The following is a 21,567-nucleotide window of genomic DNA, read 5'->3' as shown; positions in this document are numbered from 1 at the left end:
TGCCACCGTGCCCGGCTAATTTTTTTTTTTTTTGGTATTTTAGTAGAGACCATGTTGGCCAAGATGGTCTCGATCTCCTGACCTCATGATCTGCCTGCCTTGGCCTCCCAAAGTGCTGGGACTACAGGCGTGAGCTCGGCCCTTTCACTTAAATTTTTCAAGTCTGTTTTACTAATTTCTTTCTTTCTTCTTTTTTCTTTTTTTTCTTTCTTTTTTTTTTTGAGACAGAGTGTTGCTATGTTGCCCAGGCTAAGGTGCATTGGTGTGATCTCGGCACACTGCAACCCCCACCTCCTGGGTTCAAGCGATTCTCAGGCCTCAGCCTCCCTAGTAGCTGCGATTACAGGCGCACGCCACCATGCCCAGCTAATTTTGTATTTTTAGTAGAGACTGGGTTTCACCATGTTGGTCAGGCTGGTCTTGAACTCCTGACCTCAGGTGATCCACCCACCTTGGCTCCCAAAGTGCTGGGATTACAGGTGTGAGCCACCGCACCTGGCCATACTTTTTAATTTCTAAGGACTCTTTATGCTCTCTGGCTGCTCCTTATTTTTGTAATCTTCTGTTCAAGTTTCTTGGATACAGTTTATTTTCATTTAAATTTAATTTAATTTAATTTTTTTGAGACAAGAGTCTTGCCTGTCACCCAGGCTGCAGTGCAGTTGTATGATACTGGCTCACTACAGCCCCCGCCTCCTGGGTTCAAGCAATTCTCCCACCTCAGCCTCCTCAGTAGCTGGGATTACAGGCGCCTGCCACCACGCCTGGGTAATTTTTGTATTTTTAGTAGAGACTGGGTTTTGCCATGTTGGCCATGCTGGTGTGAAACTCCTGACCTCAGGTGATCCACCCTCCTCAACCTCCCAAAGTGCTGGGATTACAGGCATGACTCGCAATGCCTAGCTGATACTTTAATTGGAGGTTTTTGTTTTGTTTCAGTTACGAAATTTTCTTCTGCTCCTTGAAGTCTTCTTTTGTATTGTTTTGGCCTGTCTTTCGTGTTAGTGACTTTATGTAAAAATCTGGTGATTCTCAGCCATTGATTTAAATTTAAGACTTTTTTTTTTTTTTTGAGAGAGAGTTTTGCTTTTGTTGCCCAGGCTGGCATGATCTTGGGTTGCTGCAACCTCCGCCTCCCAGGTTCAAGTGATTCTCCTGCCTCAGCCTCCCCAGTAGTGGAGAATTACAGGCATGCACCACCATGCCCGGCTAATTTTGTATTTTTAGTAGAAACGGGATTTCTCCACGTTGGTTAGGCTGGTCTCGAACTCCCGACCTCAGGTGATCCACCCGCCTTGGTCTCCCAAAGTGCTGGGATTACAGGTGTGAGCCACTGGGCCTGGCCTTTTTTTCTTTTTTCTTTTTTTTTGACATGGAGTCTTGCTCTGTTGCCTAGGCTGGAGTACAGTGGTGCAATCTCGGCTCACTGCACAACCTTCGCCTCCTGGGTTCAAGCAATTCTCCTGCCTCTGCCTTCTGAGTAGCTGGGACTACAGGCATGCGCCACCACACCTGACTAATTTTTGTATTTTTAGTAGAGATGGGGTTTCACCATGTTGGCCAGGCTGGTCTCAAACACTTGACCTGACCTCAGGTGATCCGCCTGCCTCGGCCTCCCATAGTGCTGGGATTACAGGCGTGAGACATTGTGCCCAGCCTCAAATTTAAGACAAATTCCTAATGAGTGGATTGAAAGTTCTGTGTGAGGAGACATTATTGAGTGATAGACTTCATTATAAATGATCTAGCGGGGTTCTAAGCTTATTAAGAGAGGAATACATCTGATCATGATCACCCGTTTGGGATTGACAAACCTGGTTACCAATATTCCTTCAGCCAGATGGATGTTGGAATTTGAGGATTTAGAATTACACTTTTGTGATTCTTGTTTTTCTTCAGCTGCTCCTGGTGTCCCTCAGTCTAGATTTCTTACATTTACCCTCTCTAGAAAATTAACCTTTGCAGTTTTCTAGGGCAAGTGAGAGCCAGTTACGTGTTAGTATGTAGTGGATAAGGGGATTGTTTTGATTGCTTTTCAGATGATATGCAATTCCTCTTGGTTAGCCTTATCTGGAAACGTCCCTCCTGGATACAGAGAACATCACTGCGCATGCCCATCTCCCCTCCCCCGATGCCTGGTATCTAATGTTCCTCCAGTTTCTGGTGCTCTAATGCATTGCTTTTGGATTTGTCTTACTTACTGCAGCGGCTTTGTTTGGTCCTAAGTCATTTACCACTTGTCATATGTCCTTTCAAGTTTCCAGGGATAGTCTTTTTTATATTTATGGCTTTATGCCCTTTATCTCAGTTGTCATTTGGCGTTTCAAGAAGGAGAGGTGGTAGTCTTTAAGTGGAATTAACTACTTGTGTTTCTGATGTGGTCTTTTTATGTTTCTGACAGGGTCTTGTTTTACCAAGTACTAGTCATCAGTCTATCCTGTTTACTTGATTTTTTTCCCATTCAACTCACAAACATTTTTGAATCGTCTCATGAATTCTGCTTTCCATTTACATTTTTGCCCTTTTATCTTTTCCTCATCGCTGACAAGCTTCCTGAAAAAATAAAACTAGTTGATGTATTCACTTCTTCAAATGCCTACTGTGTTGTTATTTTTTCCCTTGTGCTTAATGATTGAGATATAACTCAGTTATTATAAGTAATAGCATATAAAATCTGTATTTGATATAACACTTTCATCATGGACACTGTCCATTTTGTTCTTCAGTGACTCTTAACATAAAAGATCCATGTACAAGAAGTTCTTTTAATAATAAAGCATCAGGAAAATTATCTCCTTTGCATATCTGGTATATTTCCTCCTTTTTGATAGATCTGTGAAATACATTCTGTATATCTTTTTGTCCTGGTTACCAGGCAGCCTAGCACCAAATCTGGTCTTTAGTTACATCAGCTGTATTAATATCATTATTAGTATATTTGTTCCCTCTTTCTCCTTCCATGGGGTTTAGGACTTCACCTCTTATCTCTGTTTCTCTGCGTGTTGATTTCATTCTCTCACACTACAGACTCTACTTCATGAGGCTGGAACCATGACTGCTGGCAGCTCTTGTTTCCAGCCCCTTCTACCAGAAGAAGGGGCTTTCTTGAAGAATCCTGGAAAGGACTCTGATTGGCCTGTCTTGGATCATGTGCCCATCATCTCTGTGGCTGGAGTGGGGAGGGTACTGTGAATGGCAACCCTCACTAGAACTACATAGTTGGAGTCAGGGGTAAGAGCAGTTTCCATAATGCAGGGGGGTGGGTGCTGTTTGCAAAAGAAGGGGATGCTTATGAAGCAGAAAAACAATAGATGTCTATCATACTGGCTCTTATTATTTTTCTTTTTTTTTTTGGAGACAGAGTCTCGCTCTGTTGCCCAGGCTGGAGTACAATGGTGCGATCTGGGCTCACTGCAACCTCTGCCTCCCAGGTTCAAGCAATTCTTCTGCCTCAGCCTCCCAAGTAGCTGGGATTACAGGTGCCTGCCACCATATCTGGCTAATTTTTTATAGTTTTAGTAGAAATGGGGTTTTGCCATGTTGGCGTGACTGGTCTGGAACTACTGACCTCCGGTGATCCACCCACCTCGGCCTCCCAAAGTGCTGGGATTACAGGCGTGAGCCTCTGTGCACGGCCTTATTTTTCTTCTTTTAATTATTACAATACTTGTCCTTTATTATAGACTGCCTCAAATCCTTTTCTAAAAATTTTAGGTTTCAGTACATATAAATATCCTAAAATAACATAAACTCCTATTCATTCACTCATCAAGGGTGCAGTGAGCTATGATCCTGACACTGTACTCCAGCCTGGGTGACAGAGTGAGACCCTATCTCTAAGGAAAAAGAAAAAATCAAAGAGATCATGGGCTTAAATGAACTAAATATATGACTGAGCAAGTTTATTATCTTCTTCTTTTAAAAAAAATTAAAAAATTTTTAGATTTTTAATTAAAGAACAGAGGTGGGGTTTTGCTATGTTGCCCAGGCTGATCTTAAACTCTTGGCCTCAAGCGATCCTCCCTCCTTGGCCTCCCAAGGTGCTGGGATTATAGGCATGAGTCATTGTGCCCAACCTCTTTTCAAAACATTTTTAGTTTTTAAAATTTTAAATAGAGACATCTATTTGTTTTGACACTATTCTTCTCAGTTCCACAGTGGCACTGTCATAAATCAGCTATTAATATTTGTATGGATTTCTTTCTGGACTTTGTGTTCTTTTTATGTGCCTTTGTGAGAGAACCACAGTTTTAAAATTACTATAGCTTCATATTAATAATAACTGGATACAAGATATCAGATAGAATTAGTCCTTCTATGTTGTGTTCCTTTTTTGTTGTTATTTTAAGTATCTTGCCACTTCTTAGCTCTTTGCATTTGATAAATATTTTGAACCATAATGTTCCACAAAAATGTTGCTAGTGTTTTGAGTTTGCATTGATTGTGTATATCAATTTGGGGAGAATGGATTTCTTTCTTTTTGAGACAGAGTCTTGCTTTGTCACCCAGGCTGGAGTGCAGTGGTGCGATCTCGGCTCACTGCAGCCTCCGACTCCTGGGTTCAAGCGATTCTCCTGCCTCAGCCTCCCAGGAAGCTGGGACTACAGGCGTCTGCCACCATGCCTGGCTGATTTTTGTATTTTTAGTAGAGAAGGGGTTTCATTATGTTGTCCAGGCTGGTCTCGAACTCCTGACCTTGTGATCCGCCTTGCCCTCCCAAAGTGCTGGGATTACCGGCATGAGCCCCTGCGCCTGGTGAGAATGGACATCTTTATAGTTTTGAATTTTTCAATCCATGAACATGGTAATCTGATTATTCAGATTTTCCTTACTCATTGTGGTAAAATACACATAATACAAAATATAGCATTTTAACCATTTTTTCTGTATGCAGTTCAGTGGCATTAAGTACATTCACAGTATTTTATAATCATCAGCAGTATATATTTCCAGAACTAATCCCAAAGAGAAATTCTGTACCCCATAAGCATAACTCTCATTTCACCCTCTCTGTAGCCCCTGGTAACTTCTGTTTTCTATCAAGTTGCCTAGTTTAGCTACCTCATGTAAGTGGAATCTTATATTTGTTCTTTTGTATGTAGCTTATTTCACTTTGAATGTTTTCAGGGTTCATCTATGTTGTAGCATGTATCAGAATTTGAATCTTGTTTATAGCTGAATATTACATAATCCATTATTATGTATATACCGTATTTTGTTTATCCATTCATCTGTTGATGGAAACTTGGGTTGTTTCTACCTTTTTGCTATTGTGAATAATGCTATGCTGAACATTGGTATTCTAGCATCTGTTTTAATCTCTTTTGAGTGGGGGGGTATACATTAGGAGTGAAGTTGCTGGATCGTATGGTAATTCTGTTTGGCTTTTTTTTTTTTTTTTTTCCTGAGACGGAGTTTCACTCTTGTTGCCCATGCTGGAGTGCAATGGCATGATCTCGGCTCACTGCATCCTCCGCCTCCCGGTTTCAAGTGATTCTCCTGCCTCAGAGTCCCGAGTAGCTGGGACTACAGGCGTGTGCCACCACACCTGGCTAATTTTGTGTTTTTAGTAGAAACGGGGTTTCTCCAATGTTGGTCAGGCTGGTCTCAATCTCTTGACCTCAGATGATCTGCCGGCCTAGGCCTCCCAAAGTGCTGGGATTTGAGCCACCGTGCCCGGCCTGTTTGGTCTTTTGAGGAACTGCCAAAATGTTTTTTACAGAGACTTCAGCATTTTGTATTCCTACCAACAATGCATGAAGATTCAGTTTTTTTCCACTCAAGTCTTTTTCAGTTTTCTTCATCTCTTGTTATTTTCTGTTGTTGTTGTTACTGTTTTTGAGACAGGGTCTTGTTCTGTCACTCAGCATTGAAGTGCAGTGGCTTGAACATGGCTCACTGGAGTGTCAGCCTCCTGGGATCAGGCATTTGTCCCACCTACACTCCTGTGTAGCTGGGACCACAGGCACACACCACCACCACTGCCACCTCATTTTATTGATTTTTATAGAGAGGTAGCTTCACTATGTTGTCCAGTCTGATTTTGAACTTCTGGACTCAAGCAGTTCTCCTGCCTCAGCCTCCCCAGAGTATTACGATTACAAGTGTGAGTCATGATACCTGGTCAGTTTTCTGGTTTTTGATGATAGCCATGCTAATGATGTGAAGTGGTATCTTGTTTTGATTTGCATTTTCCCAGTGATTAGTGATACAAGCATCTTTTCATCTGCTTGTTGGCCATTTGTGTGTATTCTTTGGAGAAATGTCTGTTCAGGTCCTTTGCCCTTTTTGTGTGACTTTCTGTTGTTGAAATATCAGTATTCTTTATCTACTTCTAGATCCTAGACCCAGTATCTAATTTTAGATTCCAGACCGTTCTTAGATATATGATTTGTGAATACTTTATCCCATTCTGTGTGTTGTCTTTTCACTCTGTTGATAGTCATGTCCTTTTATGCACAGAGATTTTAATTGTGATGAAGTCCAATTTATCTTTTTTTAGTTTTTGTTTTCTGTGCTTTTGGTATATCCAAGAAATGATTGTCAAATTTAGTGCAGTGAAGATTTCCCCGTGTTTTCTTCTAAATGTTTCTATAATTGTTGCTCTTTTTTTCTTTTTATTTGAGACGGATCCTTGCTCTGTTGCCCAGGTTGGAATGCAGTGGCGTGATCTCGGCTCACTGCAACTTCTGCCTCCTGGGTTCAAGCGATTCTCCTGCCTCAGCCTCCTGAGTAGCTGGGACTACAGGTGCGTGCCACCACACCCAGCTAATTTTTGTATTTTTAGTACAGACGGGGTTTCTTCGTGTTGGTCAGGCTGGTCTCAAACTCCCAATCTCAGGTGATCCTCCCACCTCGGCCTGCCTGGGATTACAGGCACGAGCCATCGCACCCAGCAACACTATTTTGATTACTGTAGCTTTGTAGTGAGTTTTGAACTCAGGAAGTGTGATGTCTTCAAATTTATTCTTTCTTTTCAAGATTGTTTTGACTATTTGAGGTCCCTTGAGATTCTTCATGAGTTTTAGAATGTATGTTTTTTTTATTTCTGCAAAAAGCATTCTTGGGATTTTGATAGGGATTTGATTGAATGTGTAGATTGCTTTGGAGTGTAACATCTTAGCAACATTAAGGTGTTACAATCCAAAAACATGAAATGTCTCTCCATTTATTTATGTTGTCTTCAGTTTATTTCAGTAAAGTTTTGTGATTTTTCTGTGTATAAGTCCTGCATTTTCTTCATTGCTGACTTATATATACTTGTTTTTTCTTTTTTTTTTGAGACGAGTTTCGCTCTTGTTGCCCAGGCTGGAGTGCAATGGCATGATCTTGGCTCTCCGCAACCTCTGCCTCCTGGGTTCAAGCGATTCTCCTGCCTCAGCCTCCCGAGTAGCTGGGATTACAGGCATGCGCCACCACGCCCGGGTAATTTTGTATTTTTAGTAGAGATGGGAGTTCTCCATGGAGGTCAGGCTGGTCTTGAACTCCCGACCTCAGGTTCCTGGTGCTTCCTATTGCACCATCTTCCCAGAATCCTCTCCCTTCCTGTTGTGCTTTTATAGCCACACCCGCTTTCCTCCTGCCACCAGGCTTAGTCATAACCACTAATGTATTCCTCATTTTGGTAATTTTGTTATCTCAAGGATGTTATATATTATATAAATGGGATGATAGAACTTGTAATTTTCTGGAGGCCGGGTGCCTGGCAAGCCTGTAATCCCAGCACTTTGGGAGGCTGAGGTGGGTGGGTCACTTGAGGTCAGGAGTTCGAAGCCAGCCTGGCCAACATAGTTTAACCCTGTCTTTACTAAAAATACAAAAATTAGCCAGGTGTGGTGGCGCACACCTGTAATCTCAGCTGCTTGGGAGGCTGAGACATGAGAATTACTTGAACCCAGGAGGCAGAGGTTGCAGTGAGCCGAGATTGTGCCACTGCACTCCATCCTGGGTGACAGAGTGAGACTCTGTCTAAAAACAAAACAAAACAACATGTAACTTTCTGAGATTGAGTTTTTTTACACTAGGTTTAATTCCTTGGAGATTCCTCCAGGTTGTTGCTTAGTATTTGTTACAGTTATACTGCGTTTTGTTTAATTACTTATTTGCTGAAAGATAATCTCAGTTATTTCCACTTGTAGGTTATTAAGAATAAAACTGCTATAAACGTTACATGGGTTTTCATGTGAACATAAGTCTTCATTTATTAATTTTGATGGGTGTTAGTGATATCTCATTGTGTGTATTATTATTATTATTTATTTTATTTTATTTTATTTTTTTTGAGATGGAGTCTCGCTCTGTCACCCAGCCTGGAGTGCAGTGGCGTGATCTGGGCTCACAGCAAGCTCTGCCTCCCGGGTTCATGCCATTCTCCTGCCTCAGCTTCCCGGGTAGCTGGAACTACAGGCGCCTGCCACTGCACTTGGCTAATTTTTTGTATTTTTAGTAGAGACGGGGTTTCACCATGTTAGCCAGGATGCTCTCGATCTCCTGACCTCGTGATCCTTCCGCCTCGGCCTCCCAAAGTGCTGGGATTACAGGCGTGAGCCACCGCGCCCAGCCTATTATTATTATTTTTTTGAGACAGGGTCTTGCTCTGTTACTTAGGCTTTGAAGGGCAGTGTCATGCTCATGGCTCATTGCCGCCTTAACCCTCCGAGTAGCTGGGACTATGGGTGTATGCCACTACACCCAGCCAATGTTTTTAAAAATATGTTTTTGGAGAGATGGGGTCTTGCTATGTTGCTTAGGCTGGTTTTGAACTTCTGAGCTAAAGCTGTGCTCCAGACTGGTCTCCTAAAGTGCTGGGATTACAGGCCACTACACACGCCTCATTGTGTTTTTAATACGTATTTACTTAGTGGCTAATGATGTTGACCATCTTTTAAGGTGCTTATTTGGTACCTTTTAATATGGAACACTTTAAGAATTTGCATGTCATCACTGTGCAGTGAGCATGCTAATCTTCTCTGTATTGATTCAATTTTGGTCTATGTGCTGCTGAGACAAGCAAACTAGTACCTTTATATATCCTCTGTTCATCACTTTTGGCTATTTTCTTTTTCTTTTTTTGAGACAGAGTCTCCCCATCTCTACTAAAAAAAATACAAAAATTAGCTGGGCATGGTGGCACATGCCTGTAGTCTCAGCTACTTGGGAGGCTGAGGCGGGAGAATTGATTGAACTCGGGAAACAGAGGTTGCAGTGAGCTGAGATTGCACCACTGAACTCCAGCCTGAGCGACTGAGTGAGACTCTGTCTTAAAAAAAAAAAAAAAAAAAGGCTTGGCACGTTGGCTCACACCTGTAATCCCAGTACTTTGGGAGGGCAAGATGGGGGGCGGAGGTTGCGGTGAGCTGAGATCGCACCATTGCGCTCCAGTCTGGGGAACAAGAGCGAAACTCCGTCTCAAAAAAAAAAAAAAAAGTATTCCACCCTTGATGGGTGGAATGTTCTGTTAATGTCCATGGATCCAGTTAGTTCATGGGGTTGAATTAAATATTCTTGCTGTGAATATATGTGTAGTTTTAACAGTTGTTACAGGGAAATATTGAAGTCTCTCTAGTGGATTTATGCATTTCTCCATTCTGTTCCATCAGGTTTTCTTTCACATATTTTGTAGTCTTGTTTTTTGGTGCATACACATTTAGGAATGTTATGTCCTCTTGGTGGATTGACCCTTCTCTCAATAAATAATTTCCTTCTTAGTCTCTAGTACTTTTTCTTTGCTCTGAAGTATACTGTTTCTGATATTGTCATCCAGCATTTCTTTAATTAATGTTTGCATCATATACCTTTTTAATTTTTTTTTGTTTTCACATGCTTATTCGAAGTGAATTTCTTGTACACAAAATAGTGTTAGGTTATGTTTTCTTTCTTTTTCTTTTCTGTTTTTTTTTTTGAGATGGAATCTTGCACTGTTGCCTGGGCTGGAGTGCAATGGCTTCATCTTGGTTCACTGCAACCTCCGCTTCCCGGGCTGAAGTGATTCTCCTGCCTCAGCCTCCCAAGTAGCTGGGATTACAGGTGCCCGCCACCATGCCTGGTCAATTTTTTACATTTTTAATAGAGACGGGGTTTCACTATGTAGACCAAGCTAGTCTCAAACTCTTGACCTCGTGATCTGCCTTCCTTGGCCTCCCAAAGTGCTGGGATTACAGGTGTGAGCTACTGCACCTGGCCTTTTTTTTTTTTTGAAACGTGGTCTTGCTCTGTCACCCAGGCTGGATTGCAGTGGCATAGTCATGGTTTATTGCAACCTGGACCTCCTGGGCTCAAACAGTTCCCCCACCTCAGCCTCCCAAGTAACTGGGACCACACATGTGCACCATCACACCTGGCTAATATTTTTATTATTTGTAGGGACGAAGTCTTGTTGTGTTGCCCAGCCTGGTCTCGAACTCCTGAGCTCGAGAGACCCTCCTGTCATGGCCTCCCAAACTGTTGGTATTACAGGCGTGAGCCACCATGCTTGGCTTTAGGTTAGTTTTTAAAATCCAGTTTGTCAATCTTTGTCTCTTTTTTTTTTTTTGAGACGGAGTATCGCTGTCACCTTGGGTGGAGTGCAGTGGTATGATCTCGGTTCATTGCAACCTCTGCCTAGTGGGTTCAAATGATTCTCCTGCCTCAGTCTCCAGAGTAGCTATTACAGGCACGCACCACCACGCCTGGCTAAAATTTTTTTTGTATTTTTAGTAGAGACGGATTTTCACCATGTTGGCCAGGCTGGTCTCGAACACCGAACCTCAAGTGATCTGCTCTCCTCGGCCTCCCACAGTGCTGAGATTATGGTCATTAGCCACTGCACCTGGCCAGTTTTTGTCTTTTATTTGCTGTATTTAGGTATTTGGGTCATTTACATAGTTACAGATGTTGTCAGACTCTCCTTTTGTTTGTTTGTTTTTTTTTTTTTGAGACAAAGTCTTACTCTTGCCTAGGCTGGAAGTACAGTGGCTCAATCTTGGCCCACTGCAACCTTTGCCTCCTGGGTTCAAGCAGTTCTTGTGCCTCAGTCTCCCAAGTAGATGGGATTACAGGCATGTGCCACCACACCTGGCTAATTTTTATATTTTTAGTAGAGATGGGGTTTCACCATGTTGGCTAGGCTGGTCTTGAATTCCCGGCCTTAGATGATTCACCCACCTTGGCCTCCCAAAGTGCTAGAATTACAGGCCTCAGCCACCATGCCTCATTTAAGTTTTTGTTTTTTGATTGTTCTTTTTCCTGCTTTCTTTTGGGTTACTTGAACATTTTTGGAATTCCATTTTTCTTGTCTTTTTTTTTTTTCTACCCCAATTCACTATGCCAAAATCATTTTTCTTTTTCTTTTTTTTTTTTTTTTTTTTTTGAGACGGAGTCTCGCTGTGTCGCCCAGGCTGGAGTGCAGTGGTGGGATCTCAGCTCACTGCAAGCTCCGCCTCCTGGGTTCACGCCATTCTCCGGCCTCAGCCTCCCGAGTAGCTGGGACTACAGGCGCCCGCCACCTCGCCCGGCTAGTTTTTTGTATTTCTTAATAGAGACGGGGTTTCACCGTGTTAGCCAGGATGGTCTCGATCTCCTGACCTCGTGATCCGCCCGTCTCGGCCTCCCAAAGTGCTGGGATTACAGGCTTGAGCCACTGCGCCCGGCCGACCATTTTTCTTTATTGTGTTTTATATCTGTTTATTTTAGTTTGTTGATATGGTTTGGATATTTGTTCCACGGAAATTTTGTTTTCTTCTTCTTTTTTGAGACAAAGTTTTGCTCTCGTTGCCCAGGCTGAAGTCCAATGGCATGATCTCAGCTCAACGCAACTTCTGCCTTCCAGGTTCAAGCGATTCTTCTGCCTCAGCCTCCCAAGTAGCTGGGATTACAGGCATGTGCCACCATACCCAGCTACTTTTGTATTTTTAGTAGAGATGGAGTTTGTACATGTTGGTCAGGCTGTTTATGAACTCCCGACCTGAGGTGATCCACCCACCTCGGCCTCCCAAAGTGATGGGATTACAGGAATGAGCCACCTAGCCTGGCCTAAACATATTTTTTGGGAGGCCAAGGTGGGTTAGTCACCTGGGGTCAGGGGTTGAAACCAGCCTGGCCAACATGGTGAAACCCTGTCTCTACTAAAAATGCAAAAATTAGCCAGGTGTGATGGCGGCACCTGTAATCCCAGCTACCCAGGAGACTGAGGCAGGAGAATCGCTTGAACTTGGGAGGCGGAGCTTGCAGTGAGCTAAGATCATGCCAGTGCTCTCCAGCTTGGGCAACAGAGCGAGACTGTCTCAAAAAACAACAAACAAACAAAATTTGTTTCGGTTAATTCTGATACATCTGTGAGATATTAGAATTAAGATATCTCGATGTTTGCATTTGTTTATTGCCTTTTTCCGTTCAATTTGAAATCTTCCCAATTCTTAGTATCTTTTTTTTTTTTGAGATGGAGTCTCGTTCTGTCGCGCAGGCTGGAGTGCAGTGGCACAATCTTGGCTCACTGCAACCTCTGCCTTCTGGGTTCACGCGATTCTCCTGCCTCAGCCTCCTGAGTAGCTGGGATTACAGGCACCCGCCACCACACCGGCTAATTTTTTGTGTATTTTTAGTAGAGATAGGGTTTCACTATGTTGGCCAGACTGGTCTCGAACTCCTGACCTCGTGATCCGCCTGCTTCGGCCTCCCAAAGTGCTGGGATTAACAGGCGTGAGCCACTGCACCCCGCCAATTCTTGGTATCTTTTTGGTATCACAAATAACTTTTTATTGAAACCTGGGCATTTTTGTATTTGTCATGAGACTATGCCTCTTACTTAAACAACTGTTTTAACTAGTGTTCTCTTACACTTATCTAACGGGTAGAGTGTTGGTGCCACTTTGTTAAGCCAGGTAGGGAATGAAGTTCAGGTTCTCTGCCTTGTCTGTGTTGACATTTGAGGCAAACTCCCTTTTAGTTCTTTGCAGAGTTGGGAGTTGTGGCTCCCCACCTGATCTCTGTGGTGGATGTGGCCTCGTTTGTTACTGTGTGTGGGTGAAAGTTCTGACTCTCTGCTAGGACTTCTCTGCTACCACTCCAGTAGGGACAGGGAGAGATGCCTTATTACTGGCAGATGGTGGTGGAAGTCCAGGCTTCCCCACTTCTCTCCACTGATACAGTAGGGAGTGGATGCTCATTGACTAGCCAATTGGAATGAAAGTTCCAGTCTCCTGCTTAATTTGCTCTGACAGTACCTGGTGGGAATCTTGGATTATTTTCATTACAGTCTCATAAGGGTGAATATCTAGGTTCTTCATGTAATCATTGCTGGTATGGGTGGGGCTAGTTTTTCTGTGGTGTTATCCTGGATTAGAGCAGTTACTCTTCAAAAGTTTTCTTTCTGGTTAACGTACTATTAACATACCACTATACTGGTAATTTGGTCTGGAGAGAGAAGGCTTTTGTTGAGGCTTCTTTTCTTTTTCTTGGAGACAGAGTCTCTTTCTGTCACCCAGGCTGGAGTGCAGTGGCGCGATCTCTGCTCACTGCAAACTCTGCCTCCCGAGTTCAAGCAATTCTCATGCCTCAGCCTCTAGAGTAACTGGGATTATAGGCACCTGCCAACATGCCTGGCTAATTTTTATTTTTAGTAGAGATGGGATTTTGCCATGTTGGCCAGGCTGGTCTCCCAACTCCTGACCTCTGGTGATCCACCCACCTCGGCCTGCCAAAATGCCAGGATTATAGGCTTGAGCCACTGTGTCTGGCCCTGTTGGAGGTTCCTTTTTTTTGGTCTGTGCCCATCGGTGTTTCTGATGTACTCACTTCTTCCATTCTAGGAGTAGTATACATTAGGCAAAAAGAAGAATACCCAGGGAATTTACTGCTATATTGTGCCTTGTGCCCTGTGATCCTGAGCTAATTTGCCTTCTCTCCACCTTTCAGAGAATATTCGTTTTATTTGTAATGTTCACATTTTAAATTTGTACTTAGTGGGAGGAATAGGGAAAAGTATGTCCGTTCCGTCTTCCCAGAACTGTAAGTGTAACCTTTGATTTCATTGAGTGTGCCCTATTTTTCTGTTTCCTATTTCATTGACTTCTGCTCTGATCTTTCTTTTGCTCTTCTAGTTTCTTAAGGAAGAAGGTGAAATCACTGATTTCTTTTTTATTTTTTTATTATTTATTTATTTATTTATTTTTTGGACGGAGTCTTGCTCTGTCACCCAGGCTGGAGTGTAGTGGCCGGATCTCAGCTCACTGCAAGCTCCTCCTCTCGGGTTCACGCCATTCTCCTGCCTCAGCCTCCCGAGTAGCTGGGACTACAGGCACCCACTACTTCGCCCAGCTAGTTTTTTGCATTTTTTAGTAGAGACGGGGTTTCACCGTATTAGCCAGGATGGTCTCGATCTCCTGACCTCATGATCCGCCCGTCTCGGCCTCCCAAAGTGCTGGGATTACAGGCTTGAGCCACCGCGCCCGGCCCTGATTTCTTTTTTAATATAGTCATGTAATTGTATAAATTTCTCTTTCAATTACTGCTTTAATTGTCTTAAAAATACTTGATATTTTTGTCTTTTTTTTTTTTACCCGATGGTTATTTTATTTCATTTTATATTTTGAGACAGATTCTTGCTCTGTTGTCCAGGCTGGAGTGCAGTGGCGCAATCTTGGCTCACTGCAAGCTCCGCCTCCCGAGTTCAAACAGTTCTGTGCCTCAGCCTTCTGAGTAGCTGCAGTTATAGGCGCCTGCTACCATGCCCGGCTAATTTTTGTATTTTTAGTAGAGATGGGGTTTCACCGTCTTGGCCAGGCTGGTCTTGAACTCCTCCTGACCTTGTGATACACCTGCCTCGACCTCCCAAAGTGCTGGAATTACAGGCGTGAGCCACCGCTCCCGGCCCCCATTGGTTATTTTAAAAGTATGTTTTCATTCCAAATACTGGGATTGTCTATTGATTTTTTTTTTCCTGTCACTGATTTCTAAATTAATATAACAGTGATAAGAAAAAGTTCATGGTAAGACCTGAAACCTTTTAAATTTACCAAGAGTTGTTTTTTTGGCCTGAATATGGTATATCTTGGGTGAATGTTCCAAATGCACTTGAACAGAATGTGTATTCTGGTAGTTTGTGTAGAGTGTTCTATAGTTAGATGCATTTGGTTAATGGTGTTATTGAAGCTTCTGTATCCTTACTGATTTTCTGTCTACTGGTCTTATTATTATTATCATTCCTTTTTTTTGAACATGATGTCACTGTGTCACCTAGGCTGGAGTGCAGTGGCATGCACAATCATAGCTCATTAAGCCTCCACCTCCTGGGCTCAAGTGATCCTCCGACTTCAGCCTCCGCAGTAGCTGGGTCTACAGGCATATCTTGCTTTTAACATTTTTTTTTTCTTTTTTCTTTTTTTTTTTGAGGCCAGTCTCGGCTGGCTATCGCCAAGGCTGGAGTGCAGTGGCTGGCGATCTCATGCACTGCAAGCTCGCCTCCTGGGTTCCGCCATTCCTCCGGCCTCAGCCTCCCGGAGTAGCTGGTACTGGCCCACCAGCGCCCGGCTAATTTTTGAGGGCGAGGTCACCAAGCTCTGTCACCAGGCTGGAGTGCGGTGGCGGATCTCAGCTCACTGCAAGCTCTCTGCCTCGGGTCACGCCATTCTCCTGCCTCAGCCTCCCGAGTATGGGACTACGGTTTCCACCTCGCCCGGCTAGTTTTTTGTATTTTTTTAGTAGAGGCGGGGTTTCACCCATTGCAGCCAGGATAGTCTCGATCTCCTGACCTTGTGATCCGCCGTCTCGACACTCAAAGTGCTGGGATTACAGGCTTGAGCCACAGCGCCCGGCCTTTTTTTTGTATTTTTAGTAGAGGCGGGGTTTTGCTGCCAAATCCTCTGACTGCTGTGATCCGCCTGCCTCGGCCTCCCAAAGTGCTGGGATTACAGTACGTGGCTGCGGCGTGACGCTTTTTCTTTTTTTTTTTTAGATGGAATCTCGCTCGCCCAGGCTGGAGTGCAGTGGCGTGATCTCGGCTCTGCAACCTCCACCTCCCCACCAGGTTCAAGCGTTCTCCTGCCAACCTCCTAGAAATTGGCTAGGATTACTCTTTTTTTTTTTTTTTTTTTTTTGAGGTGGGTCTAAGCTCCTGTGTGAGCTGGAGTGCAGTGGCGGCGATCTGCGGCTCACTGCAAGCGCCTCGGGTTTCGCCATTCTCCTGCCTCAGCCTCCCGAGTAGCTGGGACTACAGGCGCCGCCACCGCCCGGCTAATTTTTGTATTTTTAGTAGAGACGGGGTTTCACTGTGTTAGCCAGGATGGTCTCGATCTCCTGACCTCGTGATCCGCCCGTCTCGGCCTCCCAAAGTGCTGGGATTACAGGCTTGAGCCACCGCGCCCGGCCTTAGGATTACTCTTGTACGCCACCATGCCTGGCTAATTTTTGTATTTTTAGTAGAGACGGGGTTTCACCATGTTGGCCAGGCTAGACTCGAATTCCTGACCTCAGGTAGTTCTGCCCGCCTCAGGCTTCCAAAGTGCTGGAATTACAAGGTATGAGCCACCACACCCAGCCCACCCAGTTAATTTTTAAAAATCTTTTTGTAGAGACAGGGTCTCCCTGTGTTGCTCAGGTTGGTCTTGAGCTCCTGTGCTCAAGAAATCCTGTCTCGGCCTCCTAAAGTTCAGGGATAACGGGTGTGATTCACCACGCCTGGCCTGGTTCTATTACATAGAGAGGTTTGCTGAAATTTTAAAATATCATTGTAGATTCTTTCATTTATTCTTACAGTTCTCTCATTTTTGCTTTATTTATTTTGAAGCCCCATTATTAATAGGTAAATAAATGTTTAGGATTTTTGTGTGTTCTTGATGAATTAAACTCTTAATGTATATAAAATGATGCTCTTTTTTCCTGATAACATTTTTATTTTTGTCTACTTTACATGATAATATTACAACAATTTCAACTTTCTTTTGATTTTGTAGTGTGTAATAAGACCTTTTTCTTTGGCTGCATTAGAATTTAAGTTTCTGATTTTAGTCATTTTGGTCATAGTTTACCTTGTTTTTTGGAGATGGGCTTTTATTCTGTCGCCTGAGCTGGAGTGCAGTGGCACAATCATGGCTCACTATGGCCTCGACCTCTTCCTGCCTTAGCTGGAAGGACCACAGGTGTGTGCCACTATCCGTAGCTAATTTTTGTGTGTATGTTTTTTTTTTTTTTTTTTTTGAGACGGAGTTTCGCTCTTGTTGCCCAGGCTGGAGTGCAATGGCACGATCTTGGCTTACCGCAGTCTCCGCCTCCCGGGTTCAAGCAATTCTTCTGCCTCAGTCTCCTGAGTAGCTGGGATTACAGGCACTGCACCACTATGCCCAACTAATTTTGTATTTTTAGTAGAGACAGGGTTTGCCCATGTTGATCAGGCTGGTCTCGAACTCCCAACCTCAGGTGACCTGCCTGCCTTGGCCTCCCAAAGTGCTGGGATTACAGGTGTGAGCCACCATGCCATGCCACTTTTGTGTGTGTGTGTGTGTGTGTGTGTGTTTTAAGAGATGGGGTTCTGCAATGTTGCCCACACTGGTCTTGAACTCCTGGCCTGAAGTGATTTTCCCACTTCAGCCTCCCAAAGTGCTGGGATTACAGGCGTGAACCACTTTGCTCAGCCACTTTTCTTCATGTTTCTAGTGACTGATAGTTCATTAAAAGATTGCCTTGTTATATATGCTTACAATTTCCATCAAATATGTGAAAGTTGTCCATGATTTCTGAAGTTCTTTTTTCTATATTATTTCCTGTTTTGTGGCTCTAGTTACAAGTATGTTTGGCCTCTTGAAGTTATTTCAATTATCACGTATTATATTTTTTAGTGTTTTTTTCTTTTCTGTGTTTCATTTAGGTTAGTAAGTTTGGTTTCATGTGTTGTAAATTTCAAAGTGTATTTTTCATCTTAGACTTTGTAATTTTTCATCTTTAGAAGTTCAAATTTTAAAAATATTTCATATTTTTACTTAATATGTTTCTTCTAGCCTTCTGATCACATGAAATATCATCATAATTGTTTTAAAGGACTTGTGTACTAATTCTATTTTCTGTTTCATTTCAAAATTGGTTTGTTTTTTGTTTCATTGTGGGGTGTAATTTCCTGCTTCTATGTAAGTCTTAAAAATTTTGATTGACTTTTTAACCAGTGGGAATTTTACCTTGTTTTCTCGTTTCTCTAGTTTTGTTTGCCTTTTAAAAATATTTGTGGACTTTGTTCTGTGGTATTATTCAGTTGCTTGAAAACAGTTTCTTTCTGTTGGGTCTTTTATGTTTTCTTTGATTGGACCAGGGCTGTGTTTAGGGTTAATTTTTCCTCCTTCTGAAGCCTTTTCTTTCCTAGTACTCCGATGTCATATCTCCAATGTGATATAAATTACATCACATCATTTCCTTTTGGATTTTGGGTACGGGTACTATTCACATCCTATGTCAGTTCTGGATGCTATTACCTCTAATTCTTTTGGTGATTTCTCACCTTGCCCTTGGATAGCTCCTTTACATTGCAAGTGCTGATTTGTCATTCAACCAAAAGTTCTAGGGTGAGCCTTTGTAGATCTCTTCATTTCTCTCTCTCTCTCCAGCTGTCTACTCAGTGCTGGTCTCCCTTGTGAGCTCTAGGCACCTTGGCCTCCTTGGACTTCCAGCTCCATTTCCTCAACTTGGGGAGACCACATGCTCTGCCTGGGTTCCTCCTCCCTGTTCCACGACCTGGAAACTCTCTCGAGGCAGTAAGCTGGGCACGCGTGCAGCCCGTTTGTTTTTTGTCTTCCAGGGGTCACTGTCTTTTGTTACTTGTCCAATATCTTCAGTGTTGTTGTTTCATTCATTTTATTAGATTTTTATTATTTCACGCAAGGAGGCTAAATCTGGTCCCCTTATTCACGCCATCTTGACCGGAAGTGGTATCATTGTGGTTTCAATTTACATTTTCATGAGAACTGGTGATATTGAGCACGTTTTAGCTTGTGTGTTGACCATTTGTGTGTTCTCTTTTGTGATGAGTTTGTTCATTTAGCCTTTACTGTTCTTTATTTTCTTTTTTCTTTTTTTTGAGACGGAGTCTCGCTCTGTCGCCCAGGCTGGAGTGCAGTGGCCGGATCTCAGCTCACTGCAAGCTCCGCCTCCCGGGTTCACGCTGTTCTCCTACCTCAGCCTCCCGAGTAGCTGGGACCACAGGCGCCCGCCAACTCGCCCGGCTAGTTTTTTGCATTTTTTAGTAGAGACGGGGTTTCACCGTGTTAGCCAGGATGGTCTCGATCTCCTGACCTTGTGATCCGCCCGTCTCGGCCTCCCAAAGTGCTGGGATTACAGGCTTGAGCCACCGCGCCCGGCTATTTTCTTTTTTCATCTATTTGAGTTGCAGAAGGTGTTTATATGTCCTAAATACTCATCCTTTGTTAGATAAATGTTTTGTAAATACTTTCCCCAAGTCTATGTGGTTTACCTATTTATTTTAACTGTACCTTTTGATGAGCAGAAATATTTATATCTGATAAATTTAATTTATCAGTGTTTTCTTTTGTAGTTACTGCTTGCTGTGAGCTAAGACACTTTTGCCTAACCTCGAAGTCTTGAAGGTAGTTTCCTTGATTTCCTCTAAAAGGTTTTGCTTTTGCTAATTTATATTAGGTCTGTGATGCATCTGCAGTTATTTTTGTAGGTTTGAGTTTTCTGCATATGGCTGTCCCGTTGTTTTTCACCATTTGTTGAAAAGAGTCTCCTTTTCTCACTGGGTTGCTTTGGGAACATCCCATGGCTGCATAAGTGGGATCTTTCAGAAATCTTCCTTCTGCTCCAGAAATCTGTTTGTCTAGCTCTGTTAGAGTATTCTGATTATTTTGTAACTTTATATTCTCTTGAAGTCAGAATTGCAAGACCTTAAACCTTTTTCTTCTTTTTCAAAGTTCTGCATATTCTACGTCCTTCACATTTCCATATAAATTTTAATAATCTCTTTTCTCTCTTCTCCAAAAAAGGCTGATGGGATCATGATTGTAATTGTCTTGAATCTGCTGATCAGTTTGAGGAGAACTGACATCTTAACAACCATTGAGTCTTAATCATTAGTATAGTATATCTCTCCATTTATTAGGTCTTTTTTGTTTTGTCTGAGCAGTCGTTTGTTGCTTTTAGCCTTTGGTCTTGCCTGTCTTCTGTTTTTAAAATTACTTATTTGAGACAAAGTCTCACTCTGTCGCCTCGCTGGAGTGCAGTGGCACAGTCTTGGCTCACTCCATCTCCTGGGTTCAAACAATTCTCCTGCCTCAGCCTCCCAAGCAGCTGGGATTACAGGCATGTACCACTAAGCCCAGCTAATTTTTATATTTTTAGTAGAGATGGGGTTTCACCATGTTGGCCAGGCTGGTCAACTCCTGACCTCAAATGATCTGCCTGCTTTGGCCTCCCAAAGTGCTGGGATTACAGGCATGAGCCACCAGTATTTTGTCTTTTTTTGATGCTATTTTAAAATATTAAATACATTTTTCAGCAATTATAAAGTATTATAAAATTTTCTAATTTTTTGTTGGAAATTGAATTTTTGTATATTGACCTGTTTCTTACAACCTTAAGTCCTATTAATTCTACTAGTTTTTTAGGTAGATTACTTAGATTTTTCTAATAGATGATTGTCATAAAACACAGTTTTCTCTCTTTTTTCCCCTTGTAATTCCTTTTCTTCTCTTCCCTTACAGAATGGACTTAATCTTGTTTTCATTCTTTGAGGAGAGCATTCAGTGTCACACCATTAATTATAAGTCAGCTGTAGGGGTTTTATTGATGAACTTTATCAGATTGTTTTCAAATATAGGTTTTATTACTATTTAGATATGACAAGGCCAACAGAAGCCCACATGACTCCCATTGAAAAGATAGTTATAGTCACAGACCCCAAGAGGAATAGTCATGCCATGCCATGGAGAATACACAGTTGAGTAAGGTCTAGCCCTCGCTTCCTGAGGGTTTATGTCATGAATGCATATTGAGTTTTCTCAAAAGCTTTTTCTGTATCTATTGAGATAATGCTATATATTTAAAGATATTAATGTAAATTTCATTGTTTTATTTTCAAATGTTATACTAAATGCCATTTGGTGTCATGGTGTATTCTTTTTTTTTGGAGATGGGTACAGTGGCGCAATCTCTGCTCAGTATAACCTCTACTGCCTGGGTTCAAGTGATTCTCCTGCCTCAGCCTCCCGAGTAGCTGGAATTACAGGCATGAGCCACCATGCCCGGCTAATTTTTTTTTGTGGAAACAGGGTTTCACCATGTTGGCCAGGCAGGTCTCCTGACCTCAAATGATCCTCCGGCCTTGGCCTCCGAAAGTGCTGGGATTACTTTCGTAATCCATGTAAGCCACTGCAACTGGCCTATTCTTCCTATATATTGTTGGATTTAAATTGCTAATAGTAAATATTTTTGCATCTTTGTATGTGAGGGATTTTGGTGCAGCCTTGTTGCTTTTTGTCAGGTGCTGGTATTTTTGGTATATTCATTGGTATTCTTCATGCTAAACTTAGAAAATGATTTGGGAAGCCTTGTCTTCTCTGTTTTCTGGAAATGTGTGTGTGAGATTGATGCTAT

General features: G+C 42.6%; 1 protein-coding gene, 1 non-coding gene and 1 pseudogene across 17 annotated transcripts in view; 2 read left to right on the top strand and 1 right to left on the bottom strand.

The window, feature by feature from the left end:
- Nucleotides 1–21,567, top strand: part of MLLT10 (MLLT10 histone lysine methyltransferase DOT1L cofactor) — a 228,829-nt gene that overhangs the window by 32,706 nt on the left and 174,556 nt on the right. For 2 of the 15 annotated variants that reach the window (XM_021943944.2, XM_021943949.2), the window contains one exon: nt 3,028–3,231. The exons of the other annotated variants lie outside the window; for them this stretch is intronic. The gene's annotated coding sequence lies outside the window, so the exon portion shown is untranslated. The remainder of the gene's footprint in view (nt 1–3,027; nt 3,232–21,567) is intronic. 15 annotated transcript variants of the gene reach the window in all.
- LOC103887358 lies at nt 1,565–2,589 on the top strand (annotated as a pseudogene). Its single transcript, XR_651426.4, has one exon. The product of XR_651426.4 is annotated as an uncharacterized LOC103887358 (transcript).
- LOC116269562 lies at nt 8,907–9,013 on the bottom strand. The gene has a single exon (XR_004177187.1). It is a non-coding gene; the product is annotated as a U6 spliceosomal RNA (small nuclear RNA).

The sequence above is a fragment of the Papio anubis genome, chromosome 11, assembly GCF_008728515.1.
Source record: "Papio anubis isolate 15944 chromosome 11, Panubis1.0, whole genome shotgun sequence".
In the NCBI taxonomy this organism is placed as follows: domain Eukaryota; kingdom Metazoa; phylum Chordata; class Mammalia; order Primates; family Cercopithecidae; genus Papio; species Papio anubis.
Note: the sequence above shows the minus strand (reverse complement) of the source record. Positions and strands in the feature narration are given on the sequence as shown.